Below are 21,544 nucleotides of genomic sequence, written 5' to 3' on the forward strand. Positions count from 1 at the left end.
ATGTTGGACAAAATTTCATAACTCTAAAAGAAACACATGAAATAATGCAAGACATTATAGGTCAGATTATAGTTGAAAAACTCAGAAGTCCAACTTCAACTGCCCATAACTTTCTCATAAAAAATCCAAATAATGCAAAATTTATATCCAAATTCATTGTCTTGAAAATATCTACAACTTTCATATTGAAGGTTTTTTCATTTGAGGCTTTTTTAAGGGAGTCGCCAATTGGATTGGCGCCTTCTCTTAAAAAATACACATAGGCGCCAATTGGATTGGCTAGGGCAGGTGCCCTAGCCAATCCAATTGGCGCCTCCTTGTAATTTTTAAGAGGGGTCGCCAATCCAATTGGCGCCTCCTCCTAAAAGTGGGGTAGATTGGGAAATTTTTTGAAAACTGGATTATTTTGGGAATTTCTTCGAAAAAGTGGGTTATCTCGGTAAATTTGCCTTAAGAATCAGCCAAACCTAATATCCAACATGTCCATAAATAATACCAGAAAAAACTATATAAATACTAGCAGTAATTTATTCAAAAACAATGTAGAACTTATTCAAAAAATTTGATTTGTTTTTGGCACTTTAACCATGTTATTATCATTATCAACAACACTGATACATCATCAAGAACATTAACAGGTATAAAAAAATGCAAGTGATACAGTTAAATTTACAATAACTATGCCATTGTGACCTCAAATTCACTTAATTAGCTTGTTTCTTTCTCATTGTTTTGTTGGATAGCAATGGCTTCGTCCAATGTTTCAAGTTGCGATCCGCTTCACTTATCTACATGCTTATAAAGATTCAATCTAATTAAACAGATATTTAATTTTCAGATAATTAATTACAAATGAGTCTTTGATTCGAGAAAGAGACCGACTTATTTATATTAAAAATCAAGACATATTTCTCGCAAAACTATTGTTCTAAAAAATAAGTCACAACCTTTGAAGTGGTTTAACTTCTCCCCAATTAAATATTTTTAAACAATTAATATTTCTAGAAACTTTTAATCAATATTAAATAGGTTGGGAATATAGTTAATATTGACTTATCTGAACTACTTTTTTTTTTTTAATTTGTATCATATTGCAACCTTTAGGTGGGATCTCCTATGTTGACATGAATAATTTCCTATACAATATTTACGCCGTAATTTTTTTAAACATTTAAACTGTGACAAAAATTTAGGGGAAAAATAGGCGAGCAATAGTTTATATATTTCAAAGAGTTTAATGGAGATGTATCCATAGTCTAAAGAAATTTCAAAGAGAGAAGACCATTTATCTTTCATACCACAAATTTTGGAACATCCTTATAATAATTGTAAGGTGATGTAGCAAAATAATTTAATGCTAATGAATTTTATAATAATAATAATAATAATGCACATCTTTTAAATCTTATATCAAATTACATTTTATGCATTTTTTACGAATTCATTATAATTAAGGCATTTTATAAGAGTGGTAAACGGGCATGTCTCTTTTAGATCCCCCTCCACAAAAATCTGCAAAAAATAGAACGGGAATGAATGGTCATAGTTGAGGATATGTGCCTAAAACTTAGACTTTTTCCGCAAAAAAGTGAGGGTGAGACGGAGAAAGTCCGCAGACACTGCTCTTTTTATGTCTAAAAATATAAAAATTTATGTAAATACTCGTTCACACAAAAGTCCGCGAAAAAACGGGACGAGGCAGAAGGGACACATTAGAGGATAGGGACCTAAATCCTTGACCTGCCCCGCACTAAAATGTGGACAAAACGGACATGTCCAACGGAACGATCCCGTTTTGCCACCCCCTACATTTTAGCGAGTAAGCAAATTAACCTTTTTGTTACAAGAGAAAAAGATTGTATCATAATTAAGGACATTCTTAATATCCGAGTCTTGAAAAGGATAATATAGTTCTTCATGTACCATCACAAAAAAAAATCATATACTTAACACTTAAATTAAAAAGATATTCACACAAGAGTTTCTTTAATTATCTGGTGGATGAAGATGTCTCAATCAATAATCAAATAACTTTAAATTAGTTAAGAGAAGTTAACGTAATAATAAAATCTTAATATTTACTTTGCTTTTAACCGAAAATATGGAAGTGTTAGAATTAATTCATTTTCAAAAACTTGTAGACAAAGTTCGTTAGATAGTATTTTAGTATTTCTACTTAAGTCTCACTTGTATTTAAGCAAGTGAGTGGTGTGAGCATAATTATTCCTTTTTGCTGTGTGTGTGTGGGGGGGGGGGGGGCATGTGTGTGTGTGTGTGATTTTCCTATAACTGTTTGTTAGAGTAGTGGAAGTTTGTTATTATTCTCTCTTCTCTCTCTTATTTTCATTGTTCATCTTTATCACCTTGTGCACCAACAATTGATATCAGAACTCTGGTTCAGATCCATAGGGAAACACCACGGGAAACACGAGTGAAACGTGAGGCGTTGTGTGATTGATTTCATTTCGGAGAACTCGTGTTAAATTTCTGATCAGAATCGTAACAGAATCACAAATCTTGATTCTACGGGATTGAGAAACATTGTGTTTAGGTGAGATATTAGTGTATTGCACAAGGTTGAAGATGAACGGAAACGGTATTATGAGTACCAAGTTTCCAGTGTTCGATGGCAAGAACTGAAATCATTGGGTGATTCAGATGCGTGTGTTGTTTGGCGTTCAAGATATTCTTGATCTCGTCAGCGACTGTTACACTTCACTTCCAGAAAATGCAACAAATGAGCAGAGAAATGCTTAGCATGATCTGAAGAAGAAGGATCAAAAGGCGTTGTTTTATATCCATAAGTGTGTGGATGTAAATGTGTTTGAGAAAATCGATGATTCGACGACGGTGAAAGTTGCATGGGACACACTAGTGTGATGCTACGACGATGATGCATCAATGAAGAAGGTGAAACTTCAGTCTCTACATAAGCAGTATGAGAATCTTTACACAACAGTATGTGTTCTTAATCTCACTCATACTGCTGCTTTGAATAGTGAAGTTCCAAACAAAATTTGGTTTGGAAAAAATGTCAAGTATGATCATTTGAGATTTTTTAGTTGTAAGGCTTTTGTGCATATTCTAAAGGATGAAAGATCCAAGTTGGATGCAAATTCAAAATAATGTATCTTCGTCGACTATGAGCAAGATAAGTTTGGTTACAATTTGTATGATTCTATAGGGAATAAGCCTATTCGAAGTTGCGATATGGTGTTTATGGAAGACCAAACTATTGAAGACATTGATAAGGTAGATAAGGCTACACCTAAGAAAGATATCAGTTTGTCTAATATTGATCTAATTCGGTTACCTAGTCACAATATGGATGATATTGGTGGTGATTATCATAATGGTGAGCCATATGATTATGTTGACGATAAATAACTTGGAGATGAGGTAAATATTCCAACTAATAATGGTGAAGGGGGGAGCGATATGTCACTGGATGAGAATCTTGGTGAAGCTCCAAAATCATCTCAAGTTCAACTTATGAGGTCTACCAGGCAGAGACAACCTTCTACAAGGTATAATTCTGATGAGTATGTGACCTTGACTGATGAGGGTGAACCCGAGTGTTTTCAAGAGGCCATGGAAAGTGATGAAAATCAAAAGTGGATGGATACAATGCATGATGAGATGAAATCATTGCATGATAATCACACTTATGATTTAATGAAGTTGCCTAAAGGTAAAAGGGCTTTAGAAAACAGACGAATTTATAGAGTTAAACATGAGAGCAACTTTAAGTCTCCAAGATATAAATCCAAATTAGTGGTGAAAGATTTCCAAAAAAGAAAGGGTGTTGATTTTAATGATATTTTATCACCTTTTGTAAATATGCCATCAATTAGAACCGTGTTGAGTTTGGCTATTACTCTTGATTTAGAGGTTGAGCAAATGGATGTGAAAACGGATTTCCTTCATGGTGATTTAGAGGAAGAGATCTACATGAAACAAACCAATGGTTTTCAAGTTAAATGTAAATAAGATCACATGTGTAGATTGATAAAGAGTTTATATGGGTTGAAGCAAGCTCCAAGGCTATGTTATGTGTGATCAAGAATACTAGAAGACTACTTAGATCATTGCGTCTTTATTAGAAAATTTTCTAACGATGACTTCATTATCCTGTTGTTATATGTTGATGATATGCTTATGGTAGGGAAAAGTATTTCTAACATTAACAAGTTAAAGGAGCAATTGAGAGAGTCATTTGACATGAAAGACACAGGAGCAGCTAAACAGATTTTTGGCATTAGAATCATACGTGACAAACAAGAGAAGAAACTTTGCATGTCACAAGAATATTATATTGAAAGAGTGCTGCAAAGATTCAAAATGGAAAGTTCTAAGGCAGTAAGCACTCATCTCGCTACTCATTTTAGGTTGAGCTCTAATCAAAGTCATTCAAGTGAAGATGAAACGTTTGAAATGAAACGGTTTCCTTATGCGTCTGTTGTGGGCAGTTTAATGTATGTAATGGTGTGTACAAGACCAGATATAGCATATGTTGTTGGTACAATTAGTATATTTTTGTCAAATTTGGGTAGAGAGTATTGAAATGCTCTAAAAGGGGTTTTAAGGTATCTTCGTGGTACTACTTTTACGATGCTTTATTTTGGAGGAGATAAGCCTACTCTATTGGGGTACTCTGACTCTGATATGGTTGGAGACATTGATTCTAGAACGTCTACTTAGGGATACATGATTAAATTTGCAGGGGGAGTTGTGGCTTGACAATCCAGATTGTAAAAGTGTGTAGCACTATCTACTATAGAGGTTGGATTCATTGCAATTATTAAAGCATGCAAAGAGTTACTATGGTTGAATAAATTTTTACTGGAGCTTGGTTTTGTTCAATACAAATATATGTTATTTGTTGATAGTCAAAGCACTATTCATCTTGGTAAGAATATGACTTTTTTATAATAGGTCAAAACACATTGATGTGAGATATCATTGGATACATGATGTTTTATTTGCTAATTTGTTGGAGTTAGTTAAAATTCATACATATGATAATGATTCTGATATGATGACTAAAGCATTACCAAGAGGAAAATTTGAAGCTTGTTGTGATATTGTCGGTTTGACGATTTCCTCCACATAATTGTGAGGGGGAGATTTATTGGGTTTGGGCTCCCATCCTATATGAAGAAAGGCTCAAATATGATTAGCCTATTTGTCTCACTTATTTAAGTGGAGATGATAAATTTAGGGTTGAGAGAGATAGAGATAAAATAAAGATTCAAACGAGAGACAAGAGGAGAGAAACTCATTCTCATTTTTCTGTAACCAGTCTCACTAAATCGATAATCGGATCGAGCTCAAATTTGGAGGGGATTTTCGTAACACATGTATCTAATTTTTGACAATTTATAATTTCAAAACAACGTCGGAGGTGAGAGTTATCTGCTTCGCACTGAAACTACAAATTTGGGAAATTTTTAAGCTTTTTTATTCTTATTTGTAACCAGTTTGCTTTGTGATTTGCGGTTTTTAGTACTAGTTTGTGAATCAATTTAAGACTCTATTGTATCCTTAAATGATTATAGTGGAGTTATTTATTTGGTATGTGTCGCATCTTAAAAAATATGATTCCTCGCGATGGTCGCGGAAAATATTTAGTGTTCGAACAGAGTCGCCACCGAACTTTATTTATCCTAATGAAGGAATAGGAAAATATCGATAAAACCTTTAGAAAATGGAATAATGGTCATCGCAACCATATTCGGGTTTGGGAGTGGATTACGTAAGGGGAAGGTATTAGCACCCCTTACTTCCGTTGTACTCAACGGGAACCTTTTAGTTCTAATTTGCGTTTCGAGTGTTAATCTACGTTTGTTTGTTATCTTTGGGTTATAAAATATTAGAAATTGAAATGGGTGAGAACCTCGGAAAGGGAAAGGGGAGGTTTTTTATTAGCGTGCTCGCGAAGATACAACAATCTCCTGCCTACGTATCCATATAGTATAATAAGGAAGTCAAAGCATTCGTAGTTCGGGGAACCACGGTTGGTTGGTGTTTTTTAATGAACAATTGTTTAGATTGCATCCTAAAGGCTAAACGCTGGCTTGTCTACTCTCGGCGGAGGCTTAAGCGCTAGTTTGTTATGCGCATTAGAAAGGATTAGCAATGTTCTTTCTTTAAAGAGTTTTTGATCACACGGGGGCGACAATTTGGATTAATATGTTGGATATTTTGTTTGACTGGTTGTGTTGAGATATTTTAGTTGGATGACGATTACTCGGATATTCGAGTAAGACAACTCGTATCCTAATATTCAAGGAGAGGAATCGAAGGCTCTAGACCATCTCCCTTTTCATCCTTAATTGTAAAAGGAATTTGATAATAGTTAAGATATTTTGAATGGATGACGAATACTCGGATAATCGAGTAAGACAACTCGTATCCTAATAACCGAGAAATGAAATAGAAGACTATAAACCACTCTCTGTTTCATTTGAGTATTTATGAAAATAAGGTTGTATAAGATTGCCGTATTTTAGTATGAACGACAAATACTCGAATGACTGAATAAAACAACTCATATCCAAGCACTTGAGAAGAGGAATTGAAAGCTCAAAACCATCTCCTTTTTCGTATAGTTTGTTAAGAAAATGATTTGATTAAGTTGTATGTTTGGTGGAAAATGACAATTGTTCGACTGACCGAGTAAGAAAACTCGTATTCGTTCAATTGAGGAGTGAAGTTGAAAACTCAAAGTCAACTCCTTTTTTCATTCAACTTATTGTAAAAAATGTTTTGATTTAATCGGGGTATTTCAATTGAGTTTGAGAGAAAATACTCGACATTGGATCGAGGTTTTAGATTTGTGTTTTGAATGAAGTGAATTTATTTAGTGTATTGATCTTCTACTTGATAAAAATCGAATAGGTATCATTGTAAGAAAGCCCAAGAGTAAGCTATGTGAGGTTGATGGCAATGCTTTAAAAGCGATCGACTTACAAGGGTGTTTTGAATTGATTTGGAAAAGGCGCACTCGATATTGGTCGAGGTTTGTATTTACACGTGCATATGAATCGAATTATGACAATGGTCTCAAAATGAGATTACTTATAAATTCTAGCTTATGCAACGTGAATGCAAAATAACCAACAAGAAAATAAAGAGTCTCATTGTAAGGTAGCCCAAGAGAAAGCCTTTTGTATGCTAAAGTGACCTAAGCTAAACAAAAGATAATGGTCTTACAAACATGCATGCAAGTTATGGGTGAGAATCCAAGTGTTTACAAAGTATCACAAAGAGTAAGGGAAGGTTTCCAAGCAAAGGTCCTAAGATGAGATCCTCTAAGTCCAAGTTGCTTAAGAGTTGAGTTAATATTTTTGGTCTTATCATTTTATCATGTTTTTGTTGTTTTTAATGTTTGATGACAATAAAATAAATAACAAGTAAATAAATATGCATGATGAGTTTGTACAATGATGATGATAATGAGTACTTGAATGTAAATGAACAATAAAATAAATTGCAAGGAAGTAAAATGCAATAATATAAATGTTAGAAGTTAGTAGTTAATGGTTAGTGGCTAGCAGAATAACAATAAGCAAATAGAATAACAAGTTAATATAAAGAAAATGGTTTCATCTATGTATCAAATGACCCAAATATGGTTGAAATAGAGGTAATCTATCAATGCCTCAAAGTATCATGAATGATCTAATGATCAACCATTAATAGGTTTGGAGTATTGAAGATTTAATCAACTCTAAACAACCATGGTCATGATCTAATAGAACTCATCAACCAAATAAATGTAACAAAAAGTCAACAATAAATATTAAATGATAACAAGAAACAATGCAAAGGAAATGGTTTCATCTATGTATCAAATGATCCAAACATGGTTGAAATAGAGGCAACCTATCAATGCCTAAAAGTATCATGAAGGATCTATTGATCAATCATTAATAGGTTTGAAACATTGAAGGTTTTATCAACCCTAAACAACCATAGCCATGATCTAATAGATCTCATCAACCAAATAAATGTGAACAACAAGTCAACAATAAATAGCAAATGAAACAAAATACTAAGTTTGATTAAAGATAGTGGATAAAAGTAGCAAGAGCAAGAAATCCCAAAAAAAAGGGTGTAAACCAAAGTTAATCATTTTTACAAGTTTGAGTCTAAAACCTCTCAAAAGATCAACCAAGAATGAACAAACATTTTCAACACAAAAACAGAACCAAAAAGTTAACAAAGATTAAGCTAAAATCATTATCCAAAGATGTTGAAAAAGGGTAGGTTGAAGTGGTGTTGAGCTTGGATATAGAGCAAGGAGTTTGGGATGAAAGTGTTTATGGTGGAAGTATAGTGAAGGGACTGAGTTATGAGTGTTAGAGAGTAAGAAGTTTTGAAAAAAAATATGAAAGTGGGCAAAAAAAGTTGGTAGGGTTACTTTTCTAAGAGAGAAAGATTTTTTTTGTTTTGGCTTAGGTTTAGAGAGGTGAGTAAATGGTACTTGGGCAGAACTTTTGGGGGCTAAGAAGCATGAAAAATGAGGGGAATTAGTACCTCTATTTATAGGGAAAGTTGGTGGAAAAAGGGGATGATCCAAAAAACACACTGTGTAAAAAACAGACCTATTACAGCTGCCTGCGCAGGTGTAATCGGTTACCCTAATTAGGATAACCGGTTACACAGTCAAAAATGGCCAAAAACTCAATTTTGGGTCTGTGTAACCGGCTACGCTGATTAGGGTAACCAGTTACCCAATTTTTTATTTTTTTTAGAAATAATGAATGTATGCATGTGTAGTAGGGTCATGGATCAAATGAAAATTGTATCGGGGTAGGAACAAAATTGGGGTATGACAGTATGGACAACTCGTGGTTTTTACTCTCATTTGAGGGGTTTTCCATGTTAAAAATATAAGTGTTTTTTGTGTCTTTATTTGTTCGATTTTTCATCTTATAGTTGTTGTTGATCCTCAAGGTTCCTATGAGTATGATGAATTTTATATTCACATTGTATTGGTCTGTTATTGTGTCTTAATTTCTGTTAGATGCCCAAAAGTGCTTATTTGAGCTATCATATGTGGGCATCTTTCACTCTATTTCCTTGCTAAATTGTCAAAACCACCTTTGTTTTAGATGAAATGCATCACATTGATAAACGATCTTGGTGCCTTTGATTTGTGTGTTATTGTGCAGGAAGAAGGCATGAAATAATTGAAAATAAAGACACAAGAAAGTTGGCAAAGGAACCAAAGAAAACAAGCATTCATCAGCCTGCTCGCTAGGCGAGGGCTATGGCGAAGCACTGATTCGCTAGGCGAGCGCCAAGCGAAAAGCTCCAGTAAATTGTCCATAAATTCGCCAGGCGAGATCCTAGCGAAGGTGGTAGCGAGTTCGTTCAGTTTTGGTGAAAAAGCGCAGCCAGCACTCACTCGCTAGGCGAGGCTCTAGCGAGTCCCCAGCGAGCATTCCAGTAGCAAAACCTCTCAACCTCGCTGGGGCGAAGGTTGGAGCGTGTCCTTCGCTAGGCGATGGTTTGTTCGCTAGGCGAACATGACAGTTCAACAGACCCTGTTTCTCTGGGCGCAGGTGCCTTATGTGCTTAAATTAGACCCTCGCTAGGCGAGCCTTTCTGCTCGCCTAGCGAGCATGACAGCCCAGCACAAGTCTATAAGTAGCAAGTGCCACTTTTGAGCACCATACCTTAGTTTTACCAACTTTTTCCACTTTCGTACTTTCTTAGAGATATTTTACAGCATTGTTCTTGGGATCTTTTATGCCCTAGTTTTCATTTCTCTTCATCTTAGAACCATCTTCTACAAAAAGAAGGTGGATTCCCATCCAACTTCGATTATCCGACTTGGATGTTGATCAACCTTCTTTCCTTACTTGCCGACCAAGCTACCATGAAAATGAGTAGCTAAGTCATCCATTTGTCAAGGTTAGATGTAGGTGATTACTAGCTTTGTGTGTAAATGTAAGGATCTTCATATGTAAACTCTTTAATGGTGAATATATGATGAGAACTTTGTTTCTACTTAAAACTCTTTGTGTTGGTTTATGATCGAGAGATGTTTACCGACTCTTGACCTAGGTTTTCATCCAAACTTGTTTGTTAGCTAGAGATAGTAATGAATGATTTTGTTCACCATAAGGTTGAACTAAAAAGTTGTCATTTTGATAGATTGTGTTCGAGAGAAACAATGGATCAAAATGGCAAAACTCAGAATATGTGTTCGAGAGAAACATATTGGGAGGACTTTGTGAAATGATTTATCATCTAAAGGAGTTTATAAGATTGTTGACCGAGCAAATACATGCAAAGTGATCATCGAAACCTAACTTTGGCAATATTTCTCATTTATTCAAACCATAACTTTTACCGCAATTTATTACTTTTTATGCAAGATAACGTGACAACAAACCAAAACCCTATTGTTACATTAAGTTAAGATTAATACAACCATCGAACGGCGGTGATATCTTACAATCCCTGTGGATACGATAACAAAAACCCGACACGTAAATTTACAACTAACAAAATGGTGCCGTTGCCGGGGATTGTAAATTGATATTGCGAGCATCGCAATGGTTGTTTAAGTTTTAGCTTGTGAATTTTTGACTTGTGCTTGTAATTTGTTTGGTTTAGTGTGCAGCTTACGTTTTATGCGAGGGCAAATCCCTGTGGACGAACTTCTTTTTGATCCTGAGATCGAGAGAACCGCAAGGAGGCTCAATAGCAAAACGAGACGTAGGAGGCAACAGGCTAGACAACGCCAAGAGCGAGGAGAAAGTTCTTCAACCACAAATCCACCACCATTCATACCAAACATGGAACCACCACCACCACCACCTATTTCTACTCCATACATCAATAGTCCAAGGAACACCGCTCAGTTTGCCAACCACACCGGAAGGCAAGCTGAGATGAAAACGGGAACTCTAAATCTATTATATGGAAGTCCATTCACCGGAATGGACCATGAAGACCCATTTGCTTTTCTCACAAAATTTTATGAGATAGCATTGGCTGCCGGAGTGGATCAGGCTCAGGAGCTTCCGTTGTTCAGACGATTATTTCCCCACGCTTTGCTCGGTAAAGCAAAGGATTGGTACCTAGATCAAACACCAGCAGTAATGACAGACTGGAACGTGTTAGAGGAGAAATTCATCGAAAGATTTTTCTCCCATAACCGATTCATGGAATCCAAGACGGCCATCTCGGTGTTTTCATAAGGAACCAATGAATCATTAAATGAATCGTGGGAGAGATTCAAGTCCATGCTTAGGAAATGTAAAGGGCATGGATTTGATGAATTGACTCAAATCCATATCTTCAGAAATGGACTTCAACCAAACTGCAAGACGTTGTTGGATGCCACCTCGAGTGGCTCTTTGATGTCAAAAAGTGCCGAAGAAGCAACGAACATTATAAATCAAATGGCTTTAAATGATCTTCAAAGTCAAAGTCGTGGAAATTCTTTGAAGAAGTCGGGAGTGCTTGAGCTAGGGACGAATGATGCCATCCTTGCCCAAAACAAGCTCATCTCACAACAAGTGGAACTCTTAATGCAACAAATCAAAGAGTTAAGAGAACCGTCAAAAGCTAAACAAATAGCTTGTTGTGAACTTTGTAAAGGTGAACATGACACCGGATTTTGTCCACCTCCCGGTTTTGACGAAGTAAACTACATGGCCAATCAACGGGACTATCAACCGAGACAACAACAGCAACAACAACAACCTTATCAACCGCACCCTCAACAACAACAACAACAACAATTCCAAGGGAACCAAGGGTTCCAACCTAGAAGTAACTATTATCATAACCAAGGTTGTGGAGGTGGTTCTTCTAGCCGTCAAAACCCTCCCCAAAATCCGTATCAATCTCAACAACCGCCGGTCGTAAATTCTAAATTGGAAGAGACATTGACGCAATTCATGCAAATGTCAATGGCCAATCAAAAGAGAAATGACGCGGCTATAAAGATCTCGAGACTCAAGTTGGGCAACTTGCCAAGCAACTCGCGGAACAACAAACCGGTCCTTCCTTTTCGGCAAACACGCAAACAAATCCTAAGGAGCATTGTAAGGCGATTATGACGAGAAGTGGGAGGGAGTTGGGTAGTGAGAATGAAAAAAGAGTTGAGAGTGAACAAAGAGAGAAAGAGAAAGAATTTGAGGAGGAAATATTGGAGGAAAATGTTGATGGTGAAGTAGGAGAGTGGAGTGAGGGAGAAGAAGTTGAAAAGAATAAAAATAATGGTGAAGTTGAAAAAGAAAAAGGTGTGGAGATTGAGAAAAATACAAGTGATGAGGTAATAAGGGAGGTAGTGAAAAAGCCGAGATGGAAGAGTGCTAGAGTTGCAAAGGGAAAGGAGGTAGTGAGCGCTACTCCTATCCAAAACCTTCCTTATCCTCATGCTCCTTCCAAAAGGGAGAACGAACGGCATTACGCCCGGTTCATGGATATTTTTAAACAATTGCAAATCAACATTCCGTTTGCCGAAGCCTTGGAGCAAATGCCCAAGTATGCCAAATTCATGAAGGACATACTAACAAAAAAGTGGAGGTATACGGAACCGGAGACCATCGTCCTTGATGCGAGTTGTAGTGCCATTATTCAAAGGACGCTTCCTAAGAAAGAGGTTGATCCGGGAAGAGTTACATTGCCGGTTAAAATTGGTGACGTATATGTCGGGAAGGGACTTATTAACTTGGGGTCGAGCATTAATCTTATACCTTTGTCATCAAGAGGCTTGGCAACATTGAGATTAAGTCCATCCGAATGACGTTGCAATTGGCGGATAAATCGACAACCCAACCTCATGGCGTAGCCCAAGATGTTTTGGTGAAGGTCGAAAAATTCTTTTTCCCGGTCGATTTTATTATTATTGATATGGAGGAAGATGATGATGCTCCGCTCATATTGGGCCGACCGTTCATGAAGACCGCGCGAATGATGATAGATGTTGATGACGGTTTAATGAAGGTGAGAGTTCAAAATAAGGAAGTCACATTCGATCTATTCGAAGCAATGAAGCATTCAAAAGATAGAAATGATAGCTTTCGCATCGATGTGATCGAAGACGCTATTATGGAGGTTTCAAAGCATATTCATGAGATATCTCCTATGGAGTTAGCTCTTGACGACTCATTGGAGGTTTTCACTGTGGAAGAAGAGCTAGCTCTTGAGGAATGCTTAAAGGAACTTGATAGTTTAGACGACCTACAACCATGGGAAGTAGAGGAGGAAAACTTGAAGAAGGAGGTCATTGACGAAAAAGCGCCAATTGAATTAAAAGTGTTACCTTCGACTTTGAAGTATGTGTTTCTAGATGAGACCGAGGCAAAGCCTGTCATCATAAGCAACCTTTTGACAAAAGAAGAAGAAGCCCGTCTAATCATTGTGCTAAAAACAAATCAAGAAGCAATGGGTTGGACTCTTTCCGATCTAAAAGGAATTAGTCCATCCTATTGTATGCACAAGATTTTGATGGAGGAGGATTTTAAGCCGGTGGCTCAACCACAACGCCGCTTAAATCCTACGACGAAGGAGGTTGTAAGAAAGGAAGTGGTGAAGCTATTGGATGCGGGAATGATTTACCCGATCTCGGATAGTCCATGGGTTAGTCCCGTGCACGTGGTTCCGAAGAAGGGTGGAATGACCGTAATCCGAAATGACAAGGACGAATTGATCCCAACTAAAGTTGCAACGGGGTGGAGAATGTGTATAGATTATAGACGGTTGAATACCGCGACTCGAAAGGACCATTTTCCACTCCCATTTATGGATCAAATGCTCGAAAGACTATCGGGCCAACAGTACTATTGTTTTTTGGACGGCTACTCCGGGTACAACCAAATTGCGGTTGACCCGGTTGATCATGAGAAGACGGCTTTCACGTGTCCGTTTGGAGTGTTCGCATACCGAAAAATGCCCTTTGGGATGTGCAATGCACCGGCGACCTTCCAACGATGTGTCCAAGCCATTTTTGCCGATCTGATAGAGAAAACAATGGAAGTCTTCATGGATGACTTCTCGGTATTTGGTGGGACGTTTAGTCTATGCTTGGCAAATTTGAAAACGGTGTTGGAAAGATGTGTGAAGACCAATTTGGTGCTTAATTGGGAGAAGTGTCACTTCATGGTGACCGAGGGGATCGTGCTAGGCCACAAAGTCTCTAGAAGGGGGCTTGAATTGGATAGAGCTAAAGTTGAAGTGATAGAAAAATTACCTCCTCCGGTGAATGTGAAGGGCATCCGAAGCTTTTTGGGGCACGCGGGGTTCTACCGGCGCTTTATCAAGGACTTCTCAAAGGTGGCTAAGCCTTTGAGCAATTTGCTCGCCAAGGACCAGGTATTTCTCTTCACCGAAGATTGTTTGCAAGCTTTTAAGGCTTTAAAAGAAAAATTGGTTACCGCTCCAATAATAGTCGCTCCCGATTGGAATGAAAATTTTGAATTATGTGTGACGCGAGTGACTATGCTGTTGGAGCGGTACTTGGCCAAAGAAAAGACAAAACTTTTCATGCGATACATTATGCGAGTAAGGTTCTTAACGAGGCTCAAATAAATTATGTCACAACGGAAAAAGAACTACTTGCAATAGTGTATGCGCTAGAAAAGTTTAGGTCTTATCTTATAGGGTCTAAAGTCGTTGTGTATACCGACCACGCGGCGATTAAATATCTGCTAACCAAACCGGATTCGAAGCAAAGGCTCATCCGTTGGATCCTCTTGTTACAAGAATTCGATGTGGAAATCAAAGACAAGAAGGGATCGGAAAACTTGGTAGCGGATCATTTATCCCGCTTAGTGAATGTGGAGGTTACCGCGTCTGAAAAGGAAATCCGGGAAGAATTTCCTGATGAAAAACTGTTTAAAGTCCAAGTTAGGCCGTGGTTTGCAGACTTTGCGAACCACAAGGCTAGTGGTTTTGTGCCTGCCGACCTAACTTCGAACCAAAAAAGGAAGTTCCTTTCGGATGCGAAGTATTATGTTTAGGATGACCCATACTTGTTTAAGCTGGGTAGTGATAACCTATTAAGGAGATGCGTAACTGGTGATGAAGCCCAGAGCATCCTTTGGCATTGTCACAACTCGCCTTACGGCGGTCACTATAATGGGGTTAGAACGGCCACTAAAATCCTTCAATCGGGATTTTATTGGCCCACTATTTTCAAAGACGCACATACCCATGCGCAAAGTTGTGACAGTTGCCAAAGAAGCGGTGGGATAGGTAAGAGAGATGAGATGCCTCTCCAAAATATCCAAGAAGTGGAAGTATTTGATTGTTGGGGCATAGATTTCGTAGGACCTTTCCCACCCTCTTATGGGAATGAGTACATGCTTGTCGCTGTCGATTATGTCTCTAAGTGGGTTGAGGCGATTGCCTCACCTCGGGCGGATGCCAAAACGGTGATAAATTTTTTGAAGAAAAACATATTTTCCCGTTTCGGAACCCCCCGAGTGTTGATAAGTGACGGAGGGTCACACTTTTGTAATGCACCTTTGGAAACTATTTTAAAACATTACGGTGTATCGCATAGGGTGACAACTCCGTATCACCCTCAGGCTAACGGGCAAGCTGAGGTCTCGAATCGAGAGATTAAGAGAATCCTCGAAAAAACCGTGTCTAATTCAAAAAAGGAGTGGTCCCAAAAATTGGACGAAGCATTATGGGCCTACCGTACGGCCTTTAAAGCTCCAATTGGCCTAACTCCCTTTCAATTGGTATTTGGTAAAACTTGCCATTTGCCGGTTGAATTGGAGCACAAAGCCTTGTGGGCCCTAAAATTTTTAAATTTTGAGAATGAGTTGGCCGGTGATAAAAGGAAAGTGCAACTACTTGAGTTGGAAGAGATGCGCAATACCGCATACCACTCAAGTTGGTTGTACAAGGAAAACGCAAAAAAGTATCACGACAAGAAGCTCCGTAACAAAGAATTTGTGCCCGGACAATTGGTCCTATTGTTCAACTCCCGGTTGAAATTGTTTCCCGGGAAGTTGAAATCAAAATGGTCCGGGCCATTTCGGGTGAAAGAGGTGAAGGAGTACGGGGCTATTGTCATTGAAGACATAGACAAGAAAGATAGTTGGACAGTGAATGGCCAACGATTGAAAGTTTATCTCGGCGGTCATGTGGATCGCGAGAGCTGTGCTTTGCCGCTTGATGCTCCTCTGTGACCATCGCACCGTCGAGCTTAGCCGACGTTAAACAAGTGCTTGTTGGGAGGCACCCCAACATTGTAAGTATTTACTATTTTTTGTGTTGTGTTGTGTGGGGTTTCCTAATGCTAACCATGCTGAATGAACATGAAATTGCTGCATTTTAAAAAAAAAAAAAAAAAAGCACTTGCTGTCATGCTCGCTAGGCGAGGCAGTAGCGAGCAGACTCGCTAGCTGCTCGCTAGGCGAGGCAGCAGCGAGCGCTGCATGACAGTTTTTATTTAAATCTCAGCAGGGCAACCATTTTGCCCCAAACACAAAAAATTTCTGAAGTGCGACTCTGCTGAGGAATTTTTGCAAAGCTCTTCACACACTCTCATTTGCATCTGTCTCACCAACACTTGCTCTTTTCGGTCGATTGCAAACTCTACTCACTTCACATTTCCAAATCCGTGTAACTAAGGTTTGCCCTACTACATTTTTCTTTTTGTTTGAACTCTAAATTTCCAATTTGAATTGCAATTAGGATGAGTGGAGTATGGGAAACTTTAGCTTTGCATGTGGTATTTAGGGTTTTGCAAATTGGGATTTTAGGTTTTAGAATTGGGGATTTTAGGTTTTGAATGCAAATATGTAATCCCCAATAGCATAGAACGGTTATTTACTTGATGAAACTTTAGGTTCTGATGTTGGAACCATTTGAGTATGGGTTTTGGGGGAGAATCTCTGAACATGCTGAAAAACCCCAAAACCCGTAAGGTTCGCTAGCACTCGCTAGGCGAACCTGGGGCGAGCGTTCGCTGCCACTTCGGTAGGCGAAGCAGCAGCGAGCATATCAGTCTTTTGAATGTTGCTTTGATGTCTAATCTGTTTGTTTGGTGTGTGTTGTTTCCTCTCATATTTTGCAGATGGAATCAAGGTCTGGAGCGTCTAAGAAAAGAAAGGGAGCGACTACTTCCCGGACTGTGCCTATTCAATTCGATACCGACAAGTTTGTCGGTCCAAAACAGGCTGCACGGTATATCGCTCTGGAGAAGAGGAAAATTCTTCCAGAGAAGCGATTCCTGATCAACCCACAGGGCACCAACAGAAACTTTGCCGGGTTGATAGACACGATGAAGTGGGATCGGTTGATTAATCCCTTAGAGCATTACGACATAGCTACAGTGCGTGAATTCTATGCTAACGCACTGCCTGACGACGACGAGCCCTTTACTTGGGTATCTAGAGTGGCCGGGCGTCCAATTGCATTTGACCGGGATGCCATCAACCGAGTCCTTGGGGAACCGCTCCAGCTGGGAGCTGAAGAGAGAGACCAATACCACACTGACCTACGGCTTCACCGGGATGTTGAAGCCATTTCTACTGCCCTGCTATTGCCAGGGAAATCTGTTGAGCTGAACCCATCTGGGGTTCCAATGAGGTATCACAGGGAGGACATGACTCCCATGGCTCAACTGATACTGCTTTTGGTTCTGACCAACATACAGCCGAAGTCCCACACCTCTACAGTGTCGATCCCAGTGGCACATTTGGTCCATTCTATCCTCACCAATGTCCAGATCGATGTGGCGAGGATCATCGCCAATGAGCTTAAGTCCGTGATAGAGAGCGGGCTAAAGTCGGGGGCTCGTGTGAATTGTCCCTTGGCTTTCCCGTGCTTGATCATGAGTTTGTGCGTTCAGGGAAGGGTGAGACTTCCGTCTCGTGGTCAGGTAAGGATCCCGCCACCTATCGATGACCGGTATGTGGCCAAATATTGTAGAGCGAAGAATGCTCGAGGCAGTGTTGCTGCTGCTACTGAGAGTACCAGGGCTTCTGATGGTCCTAGTGCTTCTACTCCTCGACTAGATCCCTACCTCCGAGCTGTGTGCGATTACAGTTTTGAGTGGATGGCAGCATCCCAGCGTGCCATGACGGATATGCACAACTGTATGCAGAGGTTAGAACTGCAAGGAAATGACCCCACCGGTGCTCGGGCATTATTGGCGCGTGAGCAGTTTCTACTTAACGCTAACTGGCCTGTGGACAAGCCTGTCTATGGTGAGGGGGTGGGCGCTTCAGGTGTTGCAGCTGATGATGATGATGATGATGATGTTGATGATGAGGCTACCGGTTCTGAAGCCGGTAGCGAGGAGGAGTTCTGAGCCCGTAGAGGGTTAAGTTTCTATATTTTTCAGTTTTTATGTTTATTTTTATTTGTATTTTTGGATGATGTATTTTGACTTTGGTGTTGTACTATTGGGGTGTTTTGTCCCCCATGAACAAATTTATATTTTCAGTTAATGTTATTTATTTCTGTTTTTAATTTTGTTTGTTTAATAAATTTTTGGGTGATTAAGTGGCAAACCTTCTAGATTGGTTGCTCCTCAAGAAGTACCCAATGAAGGTGCATCCGAGCTTGGATGACAATGATAAGAATAAACAAGTGAATGAGGCTAAGGTACATGGTTACCTTCGGCTAGAATGTTAGAATGCATTAGGAACTTTACTCTTTTTGGTAAATTGAATATTGTCTTTTTGCAACATAATTGAATGAATGTTTCATCTAGAACTTAAAACCACAAATTGTGAGGAAACCTCCATTGTACACGTAAATGCTGGATTCTAATAAATTTTGTTGATTCATTTGATTCATGCTTTGTCTTTTATTATTGTGAAATTGTGGAAGAAATTAGAAATGATCAAGGCACTTGTTTTTTATCGAGCACAACTACATCCAAAAACAACTTACCTGTGAGCAGAGAGAGTATTTGTTAACCCCTTTGAGCTTAAACAGTTGAATCTCAGCTTGAAATAAAGCGAGATTTCAAAAATCTTTTTTTTACAACCCGGAAAATCTTGATTATTGTTCTTTTGCCGTAAAAAGTTAAGAGCATTCACTTAGGGTGAGGAAGAAATAAGTTGGGGAGAACGAAAAAGAATCGGTAAGTACCACAACTCTTGAAAAAGAAAAGAAAAACCGAGCAAGCATTGAAAATGAAAATATAGAAAAGAAACATCTGTTTTGTAATTATGATGTGAAAGAAAAGAACAAAAATAAAAAAATAAAAAAAAAAAGAATGAAAATGAATGCTTGTTTGGAAGAAAAATAGTGAGAAATAAAAATTGAGTTGTGGAATATGTGTTGTGAAGGTTTCAAATAAGAAACAAATGAAACAAAGTCGAGATGTGTGAATAATACTGTGAATGTCTCTTTTGCATCGGCACTTTCGTTTCAATGGCCTTAGAAATGACCCTTGTTTGTTAACCTAACCAAGCTTCAACCGAAAAGCCCTTAGTGATCTTTATGCTTCCACGGTACCATTTATAATTGTTAGACATTGTATGAATCTATTTGATTTCTTCATTGTTGTTAGAGAGTGAGATTATTCCCGCGGTTGCAAACGCGTAAAATCTTCATTCCTTATTCGAAGAGGAGAGATAGGATGATTCATTCAGAATAGTATTGTTGTAGATAGATAAATATTTTGCATTGCTATTTAAGTTTTAGTTCTTATGTATTATTTTATTCGAACCGTTGGAAACTTGTATATGCTGATTTCGCTTGTGTTTGAGTCGTTTATCCAACTTCGGAGAAACCATTTTCTTAAAGCAAATCCTCTTGTCCTTCAAGAGGCATACTTTGCTTGAGGACAAGCAAGAATCTAGTTTGGGAGAGTTGTTAGATGCCCAAAAGTGCTTATTTGAGCTATCATATGTGGGCATCTTTCACTCTATTTCCTTGCTAAATTGTCAAAACCACCTTTGTTTTAGATGAAATGCATCACATTGATAAACGATCTTGGTGCCTTTGATTTGTGTGTTATTGTGCAGGAAGAAGGCATGAAATAATTGAAAATAAAGACACAAGAAAGTTGGCAAAGGAACCAAAGAAAACAAGCATTCATCAGCCTGCTCGCTAGGCGAGGGCTATGGCGAAGCACTGATTCGCTAGGCGAGCGCCAAGCGAAAAGCTCCAGTAAATTGTCCATAAATTCGCCAGGCGAGATCCTAGCGAAGGTGGTAGCGAGTTCGTTCAGTTTTGGTGAAAAAGCGCAGCCAGCACTCACTCGCTAGGCGAGGCTCTAGCGAGTCCCCAGCGAGCATTCCAGTAGCAAAACCTCTCAACCTCGCTGGGGCGAAGGTTGGAGCGTGTCCTTCGCTAGGCGATGGTTTGTTCGCTAGGCGAACATGACAGTTCAACAGACCCTGTTTCTCTGGGCGCAGGTGCCTTATGTGCTTAAATTAGACCCTCGCTAGGCGAGCCTTTCTGCTCGCCTAGCGAGCATGACAGCCCAGCACAAGTCTATAAGTAGCAAGTGCCACTTTTGAGCACCATACCTTAGTTTTACCAACTTTTTCCACTTTCGTACTTTCTTAGAGATATTTTACAGCATTGTTCTTGGGATCTTTTATGCCCTAGTTTTCATTTCTCTTCATCTTAGAACCATCTTCTACAAAAAGAAGGTGGATTCCCATCCAACTTCGATTATCCGACTTGGATGTTGATCAACCTTCTTTCCTTACTTGCCGACCAAGCTACCATGAAAATGAGTAGCTAAGTCATCCATTTGTCAAGGTTAGATGTAGGTGATTACTAGCTTTGTGTGTAAATGTAAGGATCTTCATATGTAAACTCTTTAATGGTGAATATATGATGAGAACTTTGTTTCTACTTAAAACTCTTTGTGTTGGTTTATGATCGAGAGATGTTTACCGACTCTTGACCTAGGTTTTCATCCAAACTTGTTTGTTAGCTAGAGATAGTAATGAATGATTTTGTTCACCATAAGGTTGAACTAAAAAGTTGTCATTTTGATAGATTGTGTTCGAGAGAAACAATGGATCAAAATGGCAAAACTCAGAATATGTGTTCGAGAGAAACATATTGGGAGGACTTTGTGAAATGATTTATCATCTAAAGGAGTTTATAAGATTGTTGACCGAGCAAATACATGCAAAGTGATCATCGAAACCTAACTTTGGCAATATTTCTCATTTATTCAAACCATAACTTTTACCGCAATTTATTACTTTTTATGCAAGATAACGTGACAACAAACCAAAACCCTATTGTTACATTAAGTTAAGATTAATACAACCATCGAACGGCGGTGATATCTTACAATCCCTGTGGATACGATAACAAAAACCCGACACGTAAATTTACAACTAACAATTTCCCATCAATGTGTAATAATTTTGAAATTCTCAACACAATAATGTCTTATAGAAAAATATTAACACATCAATGTTGCAGGGCAAACTTAGTCATAAGAGAGTTATGATAAATTCATCAAATAAAAATTTGAACATTTATGCAAAATGTACCTTCTAGCAGTCATCAACTCCTGGTAGTATATTGGGATATTAACCACTAAGGTTTCAAGTCCACACACACGATCTTC

Source organism: Lathyrus oleraceus, chromosome 1 (assembly GCF_024323335.1).
Source record: "Lathyrus oleraceus cultivar Zhongwan6 chromosome 1, CAAS_Psat_ZW6_1.0, whole genome shotgun sequence".
Taxonomy (NCBI): Eukaryota; Viridiplantae; Streptophyta; class Magnoliopsida; order Fabales; family Fabaceae; genus Lathyrus; species Lathyrus oleraceus.